This window comes from Coffea arabica, chromosome 2e (genome assembly GCF_036785885.1).
Source record: "Coffea arabica cultivar ET-39 chromosome 2e, Coffea Arabica ET-39 HiFi, whole genome shotgun sequence".
NCBI classification, from domain to species: Eukaryota; Viridiplantae; Streptophyta; class Magnoliopsida; order Gentianales; family Rubiaceae; genus Coffea; species Coffea arabica.
The window spans coordinates 62518013-62536287 of NC_092313.1; positions in this window are offsets into that span (position 1 = coordinate 62518013).

Below are 18275 nucleotides of genomic sequence, written 5' to 3' on the forward strand. Positions count from 1 at the left end.
TCAAAATAGATAAATCCAGGCAAAAATTAAGAATTTAACTAAGATAAATAATCAAAGCTTCTTCACAAAATCCTAATCCTAGATATAATTTAGTTCAACATATAAATAATTAAAACCAATAATTCAAAGAAAAGATACAAATAAGAAGATAAAAGTAAAGAAAACTTCTCAATTTCCTTTGTTTTAATCTCCTCTTGATCTTTCTTTTTTATTCTTCCACCATTTCTCCTTGATATTTCAAGGAAAAAAGATGTAAAAATGATGAGCTAATGCTAGTTTAATGTTTTTCTCCCCCCAAAAATGACCTAAAGAGCCCCTACTTATAGTTTATTGAAGATATATCCTAAACAGGGCAGGAATAGGTTTTATTGGAGTTATGACATGCGCGGGGTATACATGTACAATAAACTCATCCACAATCAAGTTTTACATTTATAATTCCTAAATACCCCACACGCGATTTATCGCAAGTATACGAATCGTGAGCGAGTAAAGGGTATTAAGGGTCGATCCCACAGAGAAGATTGCAATTATCGGTGTTTTTCGAACTCCTTTATTATCTAGCCGACCATAAATATAAAATTAATGAAAATAACACTGGAAAGCTTCTAGAGATATGGAATTCCTTACTACTCTTGTAAGTGAAATTACCGGTTAAGTGAATGCTATTATCTTGGTTAGTTATGGCGTAATTTCCTAATGTATGTGAAACCTACTCTCGTAGTGAATCAACTATACTTGTAACTAAATAATACCTACTCTCGTGGTTATGAATTAATTACAAGTTCATTTTTGCTATGAAATTACATGAAACAAGTCACTAAAGCCACATAGATGCACCTCTACTCTCGTGAGTGTACTCCCTAGGTTTATCACTTCTTTGAACTAGTGTTAAATTTCAATTTTCATTGCAAACTTAACACCTTTAGATAATCACAGCTAATGGCCGGTTAATCATGATTAGAAAAGCACAAGTGATAAATAACTTGCTCAAAATAATATCACCAAATAACTAAGTAAACATCATAAACGAGATATAGAAAGTTCATCCATACTCTTGGCATAAACTTTAACTAAACATGTTAAAAACACAAATCCAAACTTGTATTATACCTAAACATGAAATCTAATACAAGAGAGAAAGTAGTAGAAGAGATATCACCCTTGTCACATGAGATCAAACTCTCCATCTTTGCTCCTCAATCTTCATCCAAATCTAGATACAAATACAAGAAGGAAAAACTACTCTACCTGTACTATACTAATGAACCAAGAAAAACTAATGAAGACTACAATTTTTGTGGAGTTCTTTCTAGCCTTCCAAAGTTATCAAAAATGGTTTCCAAAAGCTGCCATTTATAGAGCATTCAAGAGGAGTCGTTTCTAGTTGGAAAAATTGACTCTTGAAACTCTCTTAAATTGTCTTTCCAACTTTTCAATTTGTTTTTGGTCAGATACAACCAAAATTGATAACTAGAATTGAGTTGGAAGAGTTGTGTGTAAGCAAGGCAAGTTGGTCAGCAAATTACAGCTATCATTCACATTTTCAACTGATATTTTCTCGATGTTTGAAGCCGAAATAGCTCTTCTGTAAAACACAAAGTTGTAGATATTTGACTTATCTTTCCAAGACATCAAGAATCATCCAATTTGGAGTTTTGAGGATTAAAATATGATCAGAATACCACTGACTCGTCAGAGCTCTTTTGTCAGCTTTTGACAACAGACTTTGACTTCTGTATTTCGAATTTTTGACTAGGAATACGGCTGAACTGGACTTTGATGTCTTCATACTAAATGTAGATCTGTCTCTTAGCTTCAAAATGGTTCAAGAATCATCTTAATCCAATGTGTGTAGCTCAAGATATAGCCGAAATACCACAGGTTGCCAAAACTGACTTTTCTTGCATTCTTTTGTTCTTAATTGCATTTTCTCTTTTACACTTCATATTTTATTTTTATCACTTTAAACCATCATCAATCATCCAATTATCTTCTCAATACATTCCATTTGATAATTGAATCATTAAACCTACAAAAATATGAAATTTTTACCATAAAAATTCATAAAATGCAATTTTTACACTTTAACCATAAAATGTACATTTTCACTAGAAACTTAGTTAATTAGCTATAAAACTAAATAATACACACCCAAACTAACTAATAAAACACACTTAAAATATGTAAAATCAAATACCCCCACACTTGAACCATTGCTTGTTCTCAAACAATTAGAAATACAAACCAACAATGATCCAATATTTTGAAAATAAACATATGTGCACCATTCAACTTCATTTTCTCCAAACAAGGTAAATAACCATTATGCAATCTTTCATTAATCCTCAAGTATTCATAATATCAAGTAAAAGAGAGCCAATTATACCACCATTATAACAAATTCAAATCGATTTTTCATCCTTACCCAATTTCACAAGCAAGCAGCTCATATGGTCAATAATAATACTTCCTAAACTCATGATCATCTTTTTATTCTATTTAAAAAGATATTTATTCATATAACATATCTAAATATTACTTAAGACGTGAGAATGCCTTTTGACGCGAGGATTGACATTTTTAGATGAAGATCACCGGTTACTCAACACTTCACATACTTAAGTTGCTTTGCATACTCTTAATTCAAGTACCGTTTTACGTGAAAGTCGACATTTCTAAATGAAGACTCCCGGTTACTAAGTACAAGAATCATTGGAGTAGAACAAATCTTATTTTCTTTTTTCTTCCTTTTTTTTTATTTTTTCTCTTTTTTCTTTCCACTTTTTTTTCTTTGTTTTTGTAATAGCAAAGATAATAATAATTTTCTCAAAAGAATAATCATGAGAAGAGTATTGCACTTATTGACCATATTTATCACTTAACTTATACAATCAAATAAAGAGAAGAAATTTCATTAAATATGCAAAAAAATAGGTATAATTTTCTCCACTTTACAAGATATACTTTCGTACAAATGCACAAATTATAATCACATAATAGTTATTTCCAAATTAAATGAGAAAAGAAGTTTCCAAATCACATATATTTATCTCAAATATAGAAGGAATTTGAACTACTAATGGTATGAAACTTGTTACCCATTTGGATAAAATTGAAAAAATTTGAAACTTTTTGGGGTAAATTCGCAAATTTGGACAAGATTTTGAAAAAATTTTGAATTTAAACACAAGTCCAATATTTGCAACCAACAAGTCAATCACATACAATGTATATAATCTCAATTCTTCCCTCCACACTTGACATGCACATTGTCCTCAATGTGTAAAAAAGAAAATCAAGATAAAGAAAAGTAATACTCCCCTATTGTTGCGATCGAAATGTCAAAGCATGAAGTTCACGAACCATTGTCTACTTATCTCCAATGCTTCATGCGTTCCATTTGATAACCATTAGTAATATTAACCTATCTCAAGTGAGTCATAGATATTATCTTGAATATGCACCACTTGAAAATTCACGAGAGGAGTTGCCATAAAGGTTTTTTGGACAACAATACCTTTAGAACCTATATGTCGCGCCCCATTTTTTGATAAATAAATAAAATGGTTTAAAAATGTATTTTGATTTAATTTATGATTGAAAAATGAATTGTGATTTAAAAGAAAAATGGGTCTAAATGGGGGTTTGAAAATGCGACGATTTGACCCAAAATTATAGTTTAAAAAGGGTTTTTTAAAAAAAATGGGAGTCGCCAGTTGGCGACTCCACTGGGGACATTCGAGAGTCCGAGCAAATTTGATTTAATCAATCTTTTTCTTCTTTTAACTTTTTCATATATTACATTTGGGTGTTTTAGGGTTGCATTTTTCCTTTTCTTAGGATTTTTGCATTTCGCGTGTATCAAACTACTCCCTCACTCACGTATGTATGATTGGTTGATTGGATATATGTTTACTTATTTATCTCGCGCTTTGCATTGCATTTGGGTGGGGGACATACCCTAGAGCCTCGCGTTGGTTCTTGATCCCTCCCCTCCAAACGAGCACTAGCATACGTGCATACGCTTTAACTTTTCACCCCTCGTTTATTTTTATTTTAGTGGCTCGTCACGCCACTCCACCCTATTAGGATTTTAGGTGACTCACTTGGACATGTGATCACGACACGATGTGTGTGTAGCATGTTCCAATGGGTCACTCAATCTTCCGCTTAAAGCTATTGGTTGATAGCCTTTAGCTTTTAGTCGAAGGTTGGGGATTTTGATAGATTCACTCAAACACGTAGCCGTGACACGATGTGTGCGTAGCGGTGTTTGGGGAATCGCTCGAGCCACCGACGAAGAACCTTGGGATTGATGACCCTTGGTTTCTAAGTCTGAAGGCTCGGGGACCTATGACCTATCGAGTCTAGATGCATTAGCGAATCCCAACCTCATGCATCCATATTAAAATTGCCTAGGGTAGAAGTCGGCCTTATCCTGAGCTAGGGACACTGTTCACGAGGGGAGGGGTCCAACCCCTTTCTCCCTTTTATTGTTTTATTTCTTTGTATTGATTTCGTTGTTACAATGTGTTATGTGTATTTATTCGACTGAACTAACTTTTTCTTGGTTTTGTGTCCCCATTGCATTCACAAACCCTAGCAAATAAGAGGTCTGGCATGACCTTCTTTTAGAACCTACCCTTGTAGATAGATTATTGCACATTTAAAGATTTTTGTATATTGCATTCATAGATTAATAATTGCATAGCATTATAAGCCTACCCTGGCAGATAAAGGGTTCCTTAGGTCACGTTTCATTTCGAATTGCACATTTTACCGCTTTAATAAATGGCATCATGTATAAACCCTAGAAAGGGAATGCCACTTAGGGGATCCCGTGTTAGGAATAAGCCACCTTGTGTCTCGGATACTTAATCCAGTGAGACTTGCACGTTTACATTTTGTACCATCCAAAGGGGTAGTGCACAAGGTAAGGTAGGATCCGATCATTTTTCATAGAGTGATCTTTGGAATATGAGCATCTAATAATCACTTTTTGGCCATTTTATCAAAAATTGGTAAAAATCCCTTGCGTGAAGGACATTAATTTGAAGAAATTCACAAATGATTTCTCCTATTGAGACGATAAATAAATTGAGGCCAAAATTTGATTTTTAGAAGGTCATAGACTAATGCACTTCAATAATTTTGAAATAACCAATGGCCGGACAATTCAACCAATCCATTTTACCGATTCATTCGATAAATTATCAATTTGACCAATTTGCCCTTTTTTAGGGTCATTTGACCAATTTACCCTTTTTAGGGTCACCTGATCGATTTTGAATAAATCGTCAATTCATTTGACCAATTTACCTTTTTTAGAGTCATTTGACCAATTTACCCTTTTTAGGGTCACTTGGTCGATTTTGAATAAATCGTCAATTCATTTGACCAATTTACCTTTTTTAGAGTCATTTGACCAATTTACCCTTTTTAGGGTCACTTGGTCGATTTTGAATAAATTGTCAATTCATTTGACCAATTTACCCTTTTTAGGGTGATCTGATTAATTTTGGATAAGTTAAATTTCATTCAATTCATTTGACCCGTTTCCCTTTTTAGGGTAATCCGATCGATTTTAAATAAATGGTCAATTTCATTCAACCCATTTGACTAATCAGGGTTTCAATTTCAAATTGGGAAACCTAGTCGGTTTTAAGAAAACCGTCCACTGCATCCAGCCATTTGATCAGTTGGGGTTTTGACCCGCGCTTTACTGAGGAAATTTTGTCAAACGAATTCCGGTCTCTTCGATAGGAAGTTTGTCAAGGTCAAACCTGTGCGTTTTTACAAATTCTTGTATCGATCAAAAGTGATCAATCCATTCGGACGTTGACCTCATTTTGACAAAGTGTCTCTCGTCACTCCAATTGGCCAAAATTTTCAAATTATTTTTCACTCCATAAGCTGATTGGATCCATCAGGTATGGTATAGTGCCTACTCTAGAGGGTTGCATCCTCATTCTAGGCCTACCCTTGGCGCAAAAAGGGTTCCCCCATAGGACATGCATCCGAATTTTCTGGATATTTACTAACTCTTGCCTTTTTCTTTTCTTTTTCTTTATTTCTTTTGTAATAACTAAGCGAGGGTTAAATCTAAAAGCAATCTTTTCAAAATTCTCAGGTAATATTTAAACATAACTTCTCGTCGAAGCCCCATCATAACGCGATCCCGTAGTCAAGTCCAAAGGAATCGTGTAAACATGAGTTCACAACCAGAACAGTCAGATAGGTCTGCTACTACCGCTCAACCCGAGACTGCAAGTTTGGGGATTCAGTTGACTGAGATGCTTACCAAGTTTGGAGAGATGGCGTCTGAGATGGCCGCCCAAAGGAAGTTGAATGATGAGCTAATTAGCAGCGGAGTTCAACCCGAACCTGTACCCGCCAGACAGCCTGAGCAAGAGCCATTTGTCCTACCTTCGGCCCATGTCACTGTTACTCCATCATTTCCTATTGCACCCGAAGAAACTTTCACCTATCCCACCACAAATTTGTCATACACTTACCCTCCTCATCCTTCATCTTTTCTTACTTACATGCGAGGTCCACAACCCCAAATCACTTCAAATATACCACCTGAGCCACATACCTTTTATTACCCTGCTGCTGAGCCATTCCTGCCGGACCATACTTTTCAAACCAAGCCAGAAATGGGGGAATCTTCCGCTCCCGTTGATATGAAGTTGCTTAAGCGCCTTGATCGTTTTGATGAATTTATAAAGAAGAGTCAGGGGCTGAACAAGCAAGGAGTCCTGGATTACGATGAGATTTGCCTTTTCCCGAATGTGCAATTGCCTGAGGGGTTCAAAACTCCGAAGTTTAACAAGTATGATGGGACGGGCAATCCCAAGACACACCTCCGACTGTTCGCCAACAAGTTGGGTAGGCCAACAGATGATGAAAATCTGCCTTTGAGGCTATTCCCAGAAAGTCTGGAGGGGGATGCACTCGACTGGTATTCCAAGCTGAAACCCGAAGAAGCAAAGACCTGGCTGGACTTGTCCAACGCTTTTGTAAGGCAGTACGAGTATAATTGTGAGCTGGCTCCAACACGAACCACGTTGGAAGGGACAAAGAGGAAGCCATCTGAAGATCACAAGACTTATGCCAAGAGGTGGAGGAAAATAGCTGCAAAAGTCGAGCCACCAATGACGGAAGACGAAATCATACGTACTTTCATTAAGGCACATGATCCGCCGTACTTTGAAGAAATTTTTCGCATGACTGGATGCTCATTTGCCGCAATTGTTAATAAGCTTGAGGAATTTGATGATTTCGTGAAGACTGGAAAAATTGTTAATGTGTCTGCCCTAAAAACTCAAGTGGAAGCTTTGCAAAGCCAAGGAGGTAATGGGAAGAAGCAACAATTCAAAAGGCAAGAGGGGGAAACTACCTTCACCTGGAGTCAAAACCCTGTCCCAAGACCCAGATCTCGACAATACCCTACCTACTCAAACCCTTACCCCTACTACTCAAATCCTCGTCCTGTTTACCACACCAATATCACTCATCCTCGACCTCGCCCAAATTATGCCAACCCACCTACAACCCTTTTCCAAATATCTCAACCAAGCTTTCAACAAGCTCGTCCTCGGCCTCCTTACCACCAAAGATTTTCCCTACCAAATAGACCCACCTACAACTATCCCCGACCCACTGAAACCTACAATCAAAGCCGTACCCGAACCTTCGCCAACCTAGGCAGGCATTTGGACCAATTGTATGAGCAATTGAAGGCTGCCAACAAAATAGGCGTGATTCCCCCTCCAACTTACCTTCATGGCATGCCTGCTGGGTACAATCCACATGCTATTTGTGCCTATCATTCGGGAGTACCTGGCCACTCAACCGCCGATTGCAGGGCACTTAAGCACAAAGTCCAAGACATGATCGAGGCTGAGGAAATAGTGCTAAAGGGAAAGGGTGGACAAGGACCAAGTATAAGTACAAATCCCTTTCCTAAACACAAGGACACCTTTGAGGCATCCACTTCCAATGACGAAATTTGAAAATCCTAAAGGAGCTTTGCACAAGTTGGATGGCTGACTATCTTCCCCCTCGAAGATAATTTCGATAAATCTAGGGGTTGTCATTTGCTAAAGTTTACAAAGACTTTTTCTTGCATGTGTGAATAGCTTAATGAAAGCGCCTTTTGCAAATTGAGTTTTGTCTTGTTTTCGCTTTGATTTGGAGTTTCATGAAATGCACAATTGGTTTTATTTGTTTATTTGATCATTGTCATGAAGTTTTTTTAATTCTTTTAGATGGCCAAAGATGAAATTATTTGATCCTTTGAATATCACTGTTCTGGAATCTGATGAAGCCCTTCATTGAAAAACCTCTTCTTTGAGAGAAAACCTTCATTGAGAAAACCTTCATTGAGAAAGCCTTCATTGAGAAAACCCTTCATTGAGAAATTCTTCATTGAAAAATCCCTTTCCTGCCAGGTTGGAAGCTGATGAGTTAAAGCAGCGTCATCAACGATTGATTTGATGAGAAATAGTTGAATGCTATGTGCCATGGCCAAATGTTGCCAAGACCCATGGCCTGTGTTCATAACAAAAAGGTCCGCCACCGATCCTTTGAAGGAGGGAACAAAGTGCTAAAGTGATTTTGCTAACGAAAGATGAAGCCAAAGGCAAAAATTGCTTCAAATTAGCAAAGCTCATTGGGTGTTCAAAAGGTATTACCTGGCGGGGCATTCATGGATAGACAGATATTCTCTCAACCTATCAACTCAGACATGTGTAAGAAATTCTTTATCTTGGTTATGCAAATTTCTTTTGGAAATTATGCAAGGGGCGAAACAAAAGTCAGGCCATCTTCTTTTCCAATCAAAACATTTCATCCCTAGTCATCCCTTTGAGCCATTAGAATTGACAAATTTCGTTTGATAACCCTTGAGAATTGCAAACCCCACACTGGGGCAAATTTGTTTCGAAAAAAAAAAAAAAAAAAAGAAAAAAAGAAAACCCTACACTGGGGCAAATTTAGTTTTCAAAGAAAAATGCAAAAAGTGAGGAAAATACAATGAAAAATGCAAAGAGAGAAAATCTGATCAAACTGGGGCAAATTTTCCTCAGTTTCGGAGTTGTTTTCAAAAGGGTGCAATCTCACGTTATTGCACCCCTCGTATCAAATCTGCTTTCAAGCCTCAACCTTTCTTGAAAAACACCCCACCGGACCTCATTATAAAAGCCCAAAGTCCTGGTTTTCGTCACTTGCTGCATTTCTATTAGGAAATTTGTTAATCAACTGGCAGGTGATGTCTATAATGTCTTCGCCTAATCTCACAAGGGAAGTACATTCTACTGATGCCAGAAATCTTTAACTCATACTCCTGAGGCGATTATGGTTGAGCTCTTCCATTGCTTCCTTAGGAAAAAACCCGAAAGGGCACCTCAAAAGAAAAAAAGAGAAAAAAAAAAAAGAAAAAAAGAAAGAAAAGAAGAAAAAAGAAAAGAGAAAAGACAAAACGAAACAAAAAAGGGGGGGCAACCTTGGTAAAAACCCGAAAGGGCACCAAGGTAGGATTTTGCAGCAAGCGAGCACGAGGAAGAACAGCTGGTGATTTGGTTCATTTGGATTTCTTCTCATTTTGTCATACTTCTGTCAATTTTTAATTCCAGAACAAAGATATCCAGAGAATTGAATATGACATTTGTTGGCCAAAACTGTGTCATTTTGTAAAACATTCTTTTGCAAATACATTCTTAGGAAGCTCATTTTTCCAAATTACTTGCATTCATGGCATTTTTGTAGAATTTAAGCACAAATGGTTATGTGTGCATTCTTGTGCATATTTATTCTTACATGACATGTGAATTTTCTTGCATACTTCATTCTTTATCTTTGAATTTTGGTGAATAACAATCTCCGTGGTTTATTCGAAGCATACTTGGGTTCAGTCATCTCTTGAAAAGGGTTAAGGTTCAACAAAGTCAGTTACGCAGACTTCACAATATGGCAAAGCATATACCTGATCAGTTTGTAAATTGGAAAGGCCTTAGGGTGAAAAATCCAACTCAATCGACTGCCGCAGCAAAAGTTGATAAAGGCCTTGAAAGACTCATGTTTACACGATTCTCAAAGGAAAACGGATCAAATGATGGTGGCAATTTCTTTGTTTTTTCTCTCTTTTGCAGGAAATTGCATACACAGATGAAAGTAAGCACACCTCGCACTGGAATCGGTGTCGGAAAGAGTCCTCCGGTGAACAAAGGCAGATTGAAAATGTCGCAAGCAAATTTCATCAAAAAATGCAACAGCATGGCGATACAGAATCAACTCTGGACTCACATTGCAAAAAATTCATCATACTGGGGCAAATTAATTTTTTGGAAAGATTTTCAAAAGTCAAAAGAAGAGCAAAGGAAAAAATCATCAATCAAAAATCAACACAAATTTTATCACGGCAGGCTCGAGTTTAATCCCACTGACCGATTGTCAAAAGCATTTTCGGGTCAGTCCCACGATCAAAAGCATTTTCGGGTCAGTCCCATGATCAAGAGCTTATTCGGGTCAGTCCCATGATCAAAAGCATTTTCGGGTCAGTCCCACGATCAAAAATATTTTCGGGTCAGTCCCATGATCAAAAGCATTATTCGGGTCAGTCCCACGATCAAAAGCTTATTCGGGTCAGTCCCATGATCAAAAGCATTTTCGGGTCAGTCCCACGATCAAAAGCATTTTCGGGTCAGTCCCATGATCAAAATCTTATTCGGGTCAGTCCCACGATCAAGAGCATTTTCGGGTCAGTCCCATGATCAAAAGCATTTTCGGGTCAGTCCCATGATCAAAAACTTATTCGGGTCAGTCCCATGATCAAAATCTTATTCGGGTCAGTCCCACGATCAAAAGCATTTTCGGGTCAGTCCCATGATCAAAAGCATTTTCGGGTCAGTCCCACGATCAAAAGCATTTTCGGGTCAGTCCCATGATCAAAAGCATTTTCGGGTCAGTCCCATGATCAAAATCTTATTCGGGTCAGTCCCACGATCAAGAGCTTATTCGGGTCAGTCCCATGATCAAAAGCATTTTCGGGTCAGTCCCACGATCAAAAGCTTATACGGGTCAGTCCCATGATCAAAAGCTTATTCGGGTCAGTCCCACGATTCAAAGCTTATGCGGGTCAGTCCCACAATTCAAAGCCTGTTCGGGTCAGTCCCGCGATTCAAAACTTATTCGGGTCAGTCCCGCGATTAAAGCTTGTTCGGGCCAGTCCCATGATTTAAATTTCCTTCTCTAGTCAGTCCCAATTTTAATTTCCTGTCCGGGTCAGTCCCGTTTAAATTTCTGTTCGGGTCAGTCCCGTTTAAATTCTTGTTCGGGTCAGTCCCGCTTTAAATTTTTTGTCTCAGTCAATTCCTTGTTAAATTTTTCTTTCAAAAGAGGTCAGTCCTCATTTTCAAAAAATGGCAGTCGTTCGAGTCGTTCGTGACCGAATGACACAGGTAAGTGTTTGGTGTCTACTTCTTTGTCTCAAGTTTTTCCAAAACTCAGACAAAGAGGGGCAAACTGTAGACACCAAATTTTGGTACGATTTATTTATTTTTGTTCATGCTAGTTTATCTTAGTTATTCTTTTTATTTTCTTTAGTCGTTTACTTGTTTTATTTTTTTTAGTCTTTTTAATGTAGAATTTCAAAAAAAAAAAAAAAGAAAAAAAGAAAATATGTTTTAGTTGTTTTAAAATTCAATTTTTGTCTTGGAAAAAAAAAGGAAAGGGAAGAAAATTGTTCACAAAATATGTTTATTTCTTTTTAAATTCAATCTTTTGACTTTATTTATTTTTTTGGTTAGGTTATTTCGAAAAACAAAAGAAAAGGAAAAAATGAAAATGAAAAATGGAAATTTGTTTTTTTTTGTTGTTGTTTTTAATTTATTTTTATCTAATGTTAATTAAGTTATTTTCATCATTAATTATTATTGTTTTATTATTATCATTTTTGTTGTTTAATTAACTAATTAATTAAATTTTTTTTTTTTAAAAAAAAAAAAAACCGCAACTTCCTTTCTGCTCTGCACAAACCATAAACCGAAACTTCCTTTCTGCTCTGCACAAATAACTCCCGGGACAGCAGCTTCAGCACCGCACAATGCAGCCAATCAAAATTCAATACCAACTCAACACTCAACCGACCTCTACATTCAAACATCTCCATAACCACGGCACCTACTTCATTGATTCCACTATCAGATTCCTAACCACAACCAAATCTTTTACCTCGTGATCATCGACTGAGATAGGAGAGAGTGAGCTGCATTCGGCAAACCAACCAAGAGCAAGAGGGAAAGAGAAATAGAGGGGCGGCGGCATGAGATAGCTACGGAAAAACTGAAAAAAAGCTGAGTTAGAAGGAAAAGAGGGAGCCTCGGACGGAAGCTGCAGGCAAAATGAGGGAGCGAGAGTGATGGCTACGGCTGAAGGAAAAGCAGGGGAGGAGGAAAGGAATCGCCACTGGCCATTAGCTCCAGAATTTCCCATCTCCATCCGCGAATTTTCACTGAATAGAGGCACTGTAAGTTTCGTTTCTCTCCAAATTTCTCAAGTTCTTGTCCAGTTTTTTTAAATGTAACCGCCGTGGCTTGCTCTAGTGTAATTTTTCTGCTACTTGGCCTCAATTTTTTGAATATACATACTGCGTATGATGATTGGAGTTGAAGTTCTTTGTTCTTAAATAATTTTGGGGTTGGTTGCTATCTTGATTGCTCACAGATTTGCTAAAAATTTTTATGCTCATGTATTGTTTGCTAAAATGCCCAAACCAAAGTCTTGAATCAAAAAAGGAAAGATTTTGGGTGTTCTTCTATATCCGTGAGAGAGGAATGCCAGCCGGTCCAAAGTTAGCTAGAATCTGCCCGTTTGTTAATTGGGGAAAGGAAAAGAAATAAAGGAATTTTGGAATCAATTCTTGTCATTTTCAATGTTTTTGGTGTCGGATGATGTAGTGTGTTTTGCCGCGTGAAATTAATGGATTTTGAAGCATCAGAAGTTGCAGAAACGTTCTCACGTTCATTTGCATAAGAAGAAGAAATGTTTCTGTGAAGCCTGAATGAATAAGTTTCTGAAAATTTTGCAATTGGCCCTGGACCTTTGGTGAAATCACATTAAAGCCTGCATGACTTCCAAATTTTATTCAATTAAGTCCCTATTTTGTTGTGATTGAACCCCAAATTTCCCCCTTATTCTGATATGGCCTAAATCTGGAAAAATTAGACTGATTTCATCCTTTTAAGTTTAATCTTGCGTTTGCATAATTCTATGAGACTTTTTGGATAGATTAATGCTTGATTTTTAGGTCATAATGGTGGCTTAATAATTTTTTTGTAGATTTTATCATGTTGGGTTTTAGTGAAATAGGGGATTTGGGCTAAGAAGTTGTTTTTGATTGGGTTTTAAAAATGGTTTTAGTTTATTATTTTGGGTTTTGGTTTGGGCTAAAGGGTAAAAGCCCACCGGTCTTGTTACTTAATTTTGGGGTCTTAAATGATAGATTGGTCCATTCCTTTTGGTCTGAATTTCGATTGGGCTAGGGAAGGTTCTGGCCCAAATAAGATGCAAAACTGGCCTACTGGCCTGACCCATTAGCAATCAGAAACCAAAGTTGCAAATCAGTCCCTGAATTTCTCCTTAACTGTACTGTGGCCCTGGACATTTTCAATCTTTTTCAATTGGGTCCCTAATTTAATTGCGAATAGGCCCCTGTACTTTATTTTTCTTTAATTTTGACCCCAAAACTTTGGTAATGTTTGCAATCAAGTCTCTTTTTCTTTTGACTTCTTGAATGTGGGTTGATTATATGATTTAATTGATTCAATTTCCTGTTTATTTTTATCTTTTGTGATTATCTTTTATTTAAAGTGGTACCTTGATATTTCTTTTATTTTGGAGGATGAATAAGTGATTTCACTCCATTTAAGGCATCAACTTAAGGGAGGTATAACTTCTTTTATCTTTTTTTGTTTCTCTCATGTGACTCAACGTGCTAAGTGAATTGCATGTCTACTTTGCTTTTCTAGTTTTTCTTTAATTCCTTTTACTTATGTCATTTACTTTTTGTTTTCATTAAGTTATTCTTTTAATGGGGTATGTGTACACCTCTTGGCTTGTAATAGATAGGGCTGTGGCGAGCAATTTGGTCTATTTTCCCCTTCCCCTTTTGTTTTAGTTAGTGAATGTAATAGGTTCATTAGTTTGGTTGCATGCCTACGTGTTAAGTGTTTAATCGCTTTATTAGGTCCTTGCATCTAGTCAAGCATGCTAAGTGTTATGTGCTACGTGTTTATAAGTGATTCGCATGTCTACTCGCTTTTTATAGTGTGGATGAATGGAATGGATGAATGTACGTCATCACACTAGTCCAACGCTAGTTGTGGCTTCTTTTATCGTTTCCACTAGTCCAACGCTAGTCGGAATTCATAGAATGGGTTAGTCCAACGCTAGACCCTTAGGGATTTTCCCTCGATAGTACATCATTTGCTTGTTCACCACATATCACGCATTTTCCTTAGTTTTATCATTTGGCATGATCCTCAAACCCCTTTTCCTCTCATTTTAGGTTTTGCATCCCATACTAGCTATAGGGCTCATTTTGCTTTAGTGTCCCCTTCCGATAAGGGAAACGAGCGAGTGTGGCTACTCGATAGCCTTAGCACGCTAGTTTTGCCTTCTAATCAAAGGGAAAATCGAAGTCGAAAAAGTTAGGAGTCATTCCCACACCCGACCTGATGCATTCCTTTAGGTTCATTCATTCTCATTTATCACTTACTCATTTTTTTCAATTCACATTTCCTCATCACTTTTCCTTTCCTTATTGTTCATTTTGATTTCTACTTCACAAAATTGCACTTAATTACACCTATATGCACTTATCACTATATTTCATACACTTGCACACAAACACTTGGACTTTTCATACAATTTCACACGTGCACCTTTTTATACACTTGCACACTTGCACTTTAGCCATCATTTGCATTAATCGACCTCTATAAGGTTTTCCTTTATTGGCCGCCACAATTCATGTGGTTGGGACCAAAAACCTTACAAGAGACATTTTAGAATTTAGGTTTGCATTTTTTCTTTCCTTTTGCATTCATGTAGTGCATCCAAATGTAATAAATTCTTTGGTTAAAATAAGAAAAACTTTGATTAAATCACGCAACTAGCCTTGGCTAGGTCGAAGGGGTGCCTTGGATTTTTATCCTTGCCTTCCCCTTCGTCAAATGGACTCCCGAACCTTTTTTTTGGTTTACGTGGATTAGGAGTCGTTTAAAAGGGGTTTCTTGCAACTTTTTCCTAAAAAATTCATTTTTAGGTGACTTGGTACACCTTAACTCATTACCAAGTGGCGACTCCCATTTTTTTTAAAAAACCCTTTTTAAACTATAATTTTGGGTCAAATCGTCGCATTTTCAAACCCCCATTTAGACCCATTTTTCTTTTAAATCACAATTCATTTTTCAATCATAAATTAAATCAAAATACATTTTTAAACCATTTTATTTATTTATCAAAAAATGGGGCGCGACACTATACCTTCAATACACTCCTCAAGAGGGGTGAAAAATGAGTCATTAAACCTCACCTCTTGAGGTTCAACGTTAGTTCCAAAAGAACTATCATGTAAAATGGATATTTGCTCATTGAAACTCGAATTAGATTCATCATTTTGATCAAAATATAATCCAATTTCACTTGCAACATACTCACTATTCATGCTAGGGTCAATTTGTATATCATTAGAAGAAATAACTTCACACAAAATATGTAATTGTTGTTGTATTCTACCAAAGTGAGAAGTTAATTCATCTAACCTTTCTTCAACCCTATCAAAATGGTTGGAGGTTGCATTTGCTAGTTTTGCTATAGCTAACTCCCAAGATGGCTTAGATTCAAAGTGGACACATTCGGGTGGATAATTATAAAAACATGGAGAATCACTATAAGTACATTGATTATCCAAATCATAAGCATAAGAATTGTCCCTATTAGGACCATATTGATCAAGATAAGGATTGCAATGCCCAAATTTATTATAATAATCCACATTTTCTGCTTGCCTACATGTATAAGTAGCATGATAACATCCATACAAGTCACAAATTATATGATAAGAATTAAAAGTATCAACATTCCTCTTTTGCTCAACCATATTCATAATGGTGTCCATTTGAATTTTTAACTTTATAACATCAAATTTAGCCTTTAAGCACCTCAAACCATCTTCAAATGACATACCTTCGGTAATTTCTTGGTTACCTCTATTCAAGGAGTTTTGAGCGTAGTAACCATCCATTGCCGATCTTCCACTTCTCATGCATTGCTCCCCCATATATTCTACTCTCCTTGGTCCCCTAAACATGTCTTCAAAGTAACTCAAAAACACGTTTAGTCAAGAAGAATAGGTGACTCTAAACAAACAAAAAAAACATAAACAAAGACTCACAAAGACACTAAAAATAATACTTCAGACACTAGACACAACAATAACAACAAAAACAAGTAAAATTGTCTAAATTAATAAAGTTGCTCGTAGCACCGATATTTCCAAATCTTCCCCGGCAGCGGCGCCAAAAACTTGACGTGCGCGGGGTATACATGTACAATAAACTCATCCACAATCAAGTTTTATATTTATAATTCCTAAATACCCCACACGCGATTTATTGCAAGTATACGAATCGTGAGCGAGTATAGGGTATTAAGGGTCGATCCCACAGAGAAGATTGCAATTACTAGGGGTGTGCATCGAATTCGAATTCGGTAATTCGGAAGTTTGAATTCGGAATTTTTCGAAAATTTGGCTTCAATTTCACCGACCGAATTCGATTTCGAAATGGCTAATTCCGAATTCGAATTCGATACCGAATTGAATTCGGAATTCGGTAAATTCCGAATTCACCGATTTTATTTTATTATTATTTTTTTTTTGCCCTCTCCTTTCTTGCAAGAAACTTAATTTCGCCTCTATTTAATAGGAGATTTGAAAGCCGTTCCTCCAAAACAGGTTGTTAACCAGAATAAAGTCATAGAACACCTTCAGCACATATTCCACGACTAATCAACTTAAAAATAGGCCAAACAATCAAAAAGCCAAATAAAGCTTAGGATATGCTTTGAACAAAGCAACTCAAAGCATTTGTAGATACTATAAACCACAAATCAAGGAAACAACAGACCATCTACCAAAAAAGTTCTTCAATCAAATTAAAGTTTCAATTTTGTGACTTGGAATGAAATGAAATTCGTTCAAGACCCACAATGAAACAGTCATAAGGATAATAACAAATCAAAAACAGAAAATCTGTTCAAAGTAAATGCAGTCCCCTTGGATTCCACATTCCACAGGTCAGCTGTCTCAAATTCAAGAGGAAAGGATGAAGCTGAATAACAATTCCACATTCAACTCCACATTCCAGAGTGCCTATTCAATACCATAAATCACAAGAACTCTACCACTTCATACGAGAATACTTATACAACCATTCCAGTCCAAATTTCAAATACAAAACAATTCCAGTAAATAATACAAATCAACTATTATCAAACAATTCCAGTCTTTCATACGAGAATACTTATACTGTTATACAAATGTAACCAAAGTGCCTTTCAAACAAATAAGACAACATTTCAGTTTGACAACATTTCAAACTTGAATTTCTATGAGCACCAAATCAGAATCACCATTAGAGAATTCAAACATCAACAATTGTGGCTTCTGCACCTCCTTTGATCAAACCTATTATTCAAGAAAGAAAAAAATAATGAAGTAGCTTAATTACATTTATGAATAGAAAAAATATTTCAAGTTTGTCAATAAAAAAGAAGATAATTTACCAGATTCAAATTCCTCAAGATCCTCCAATTTTTCTTCTACATTCAACTCATTTTCGGATGCCCGAAACCAGTCTTGAGCACAAATCAAGGCTTGCACAATCCTTGGAGTTAAAGAGCTTCTGAATGGGTCAAGAACACGTCCTCCGGTACTAAAGGCAGATTCGGAAGCAACCGTAGAGACCGGGACAGCCAACACATCACGAGCCATTTGCAAAAGTATTGGCAACCGAAGACTATTACCTTTCCAACAATTCAAGATATCGAACTCGGGATCCTCATCCTCACAATCCTCACTCAAATATTTGTCAAGTTCAGATTTAGCATTCTTTCCTCCAAGTTCAACTTTTCTTTTCTTGAACTCAATTCTGTATCTATCATTTATTTTTTTGGAGACTTCTCCATCAAAGGAAGAGATGCTATTT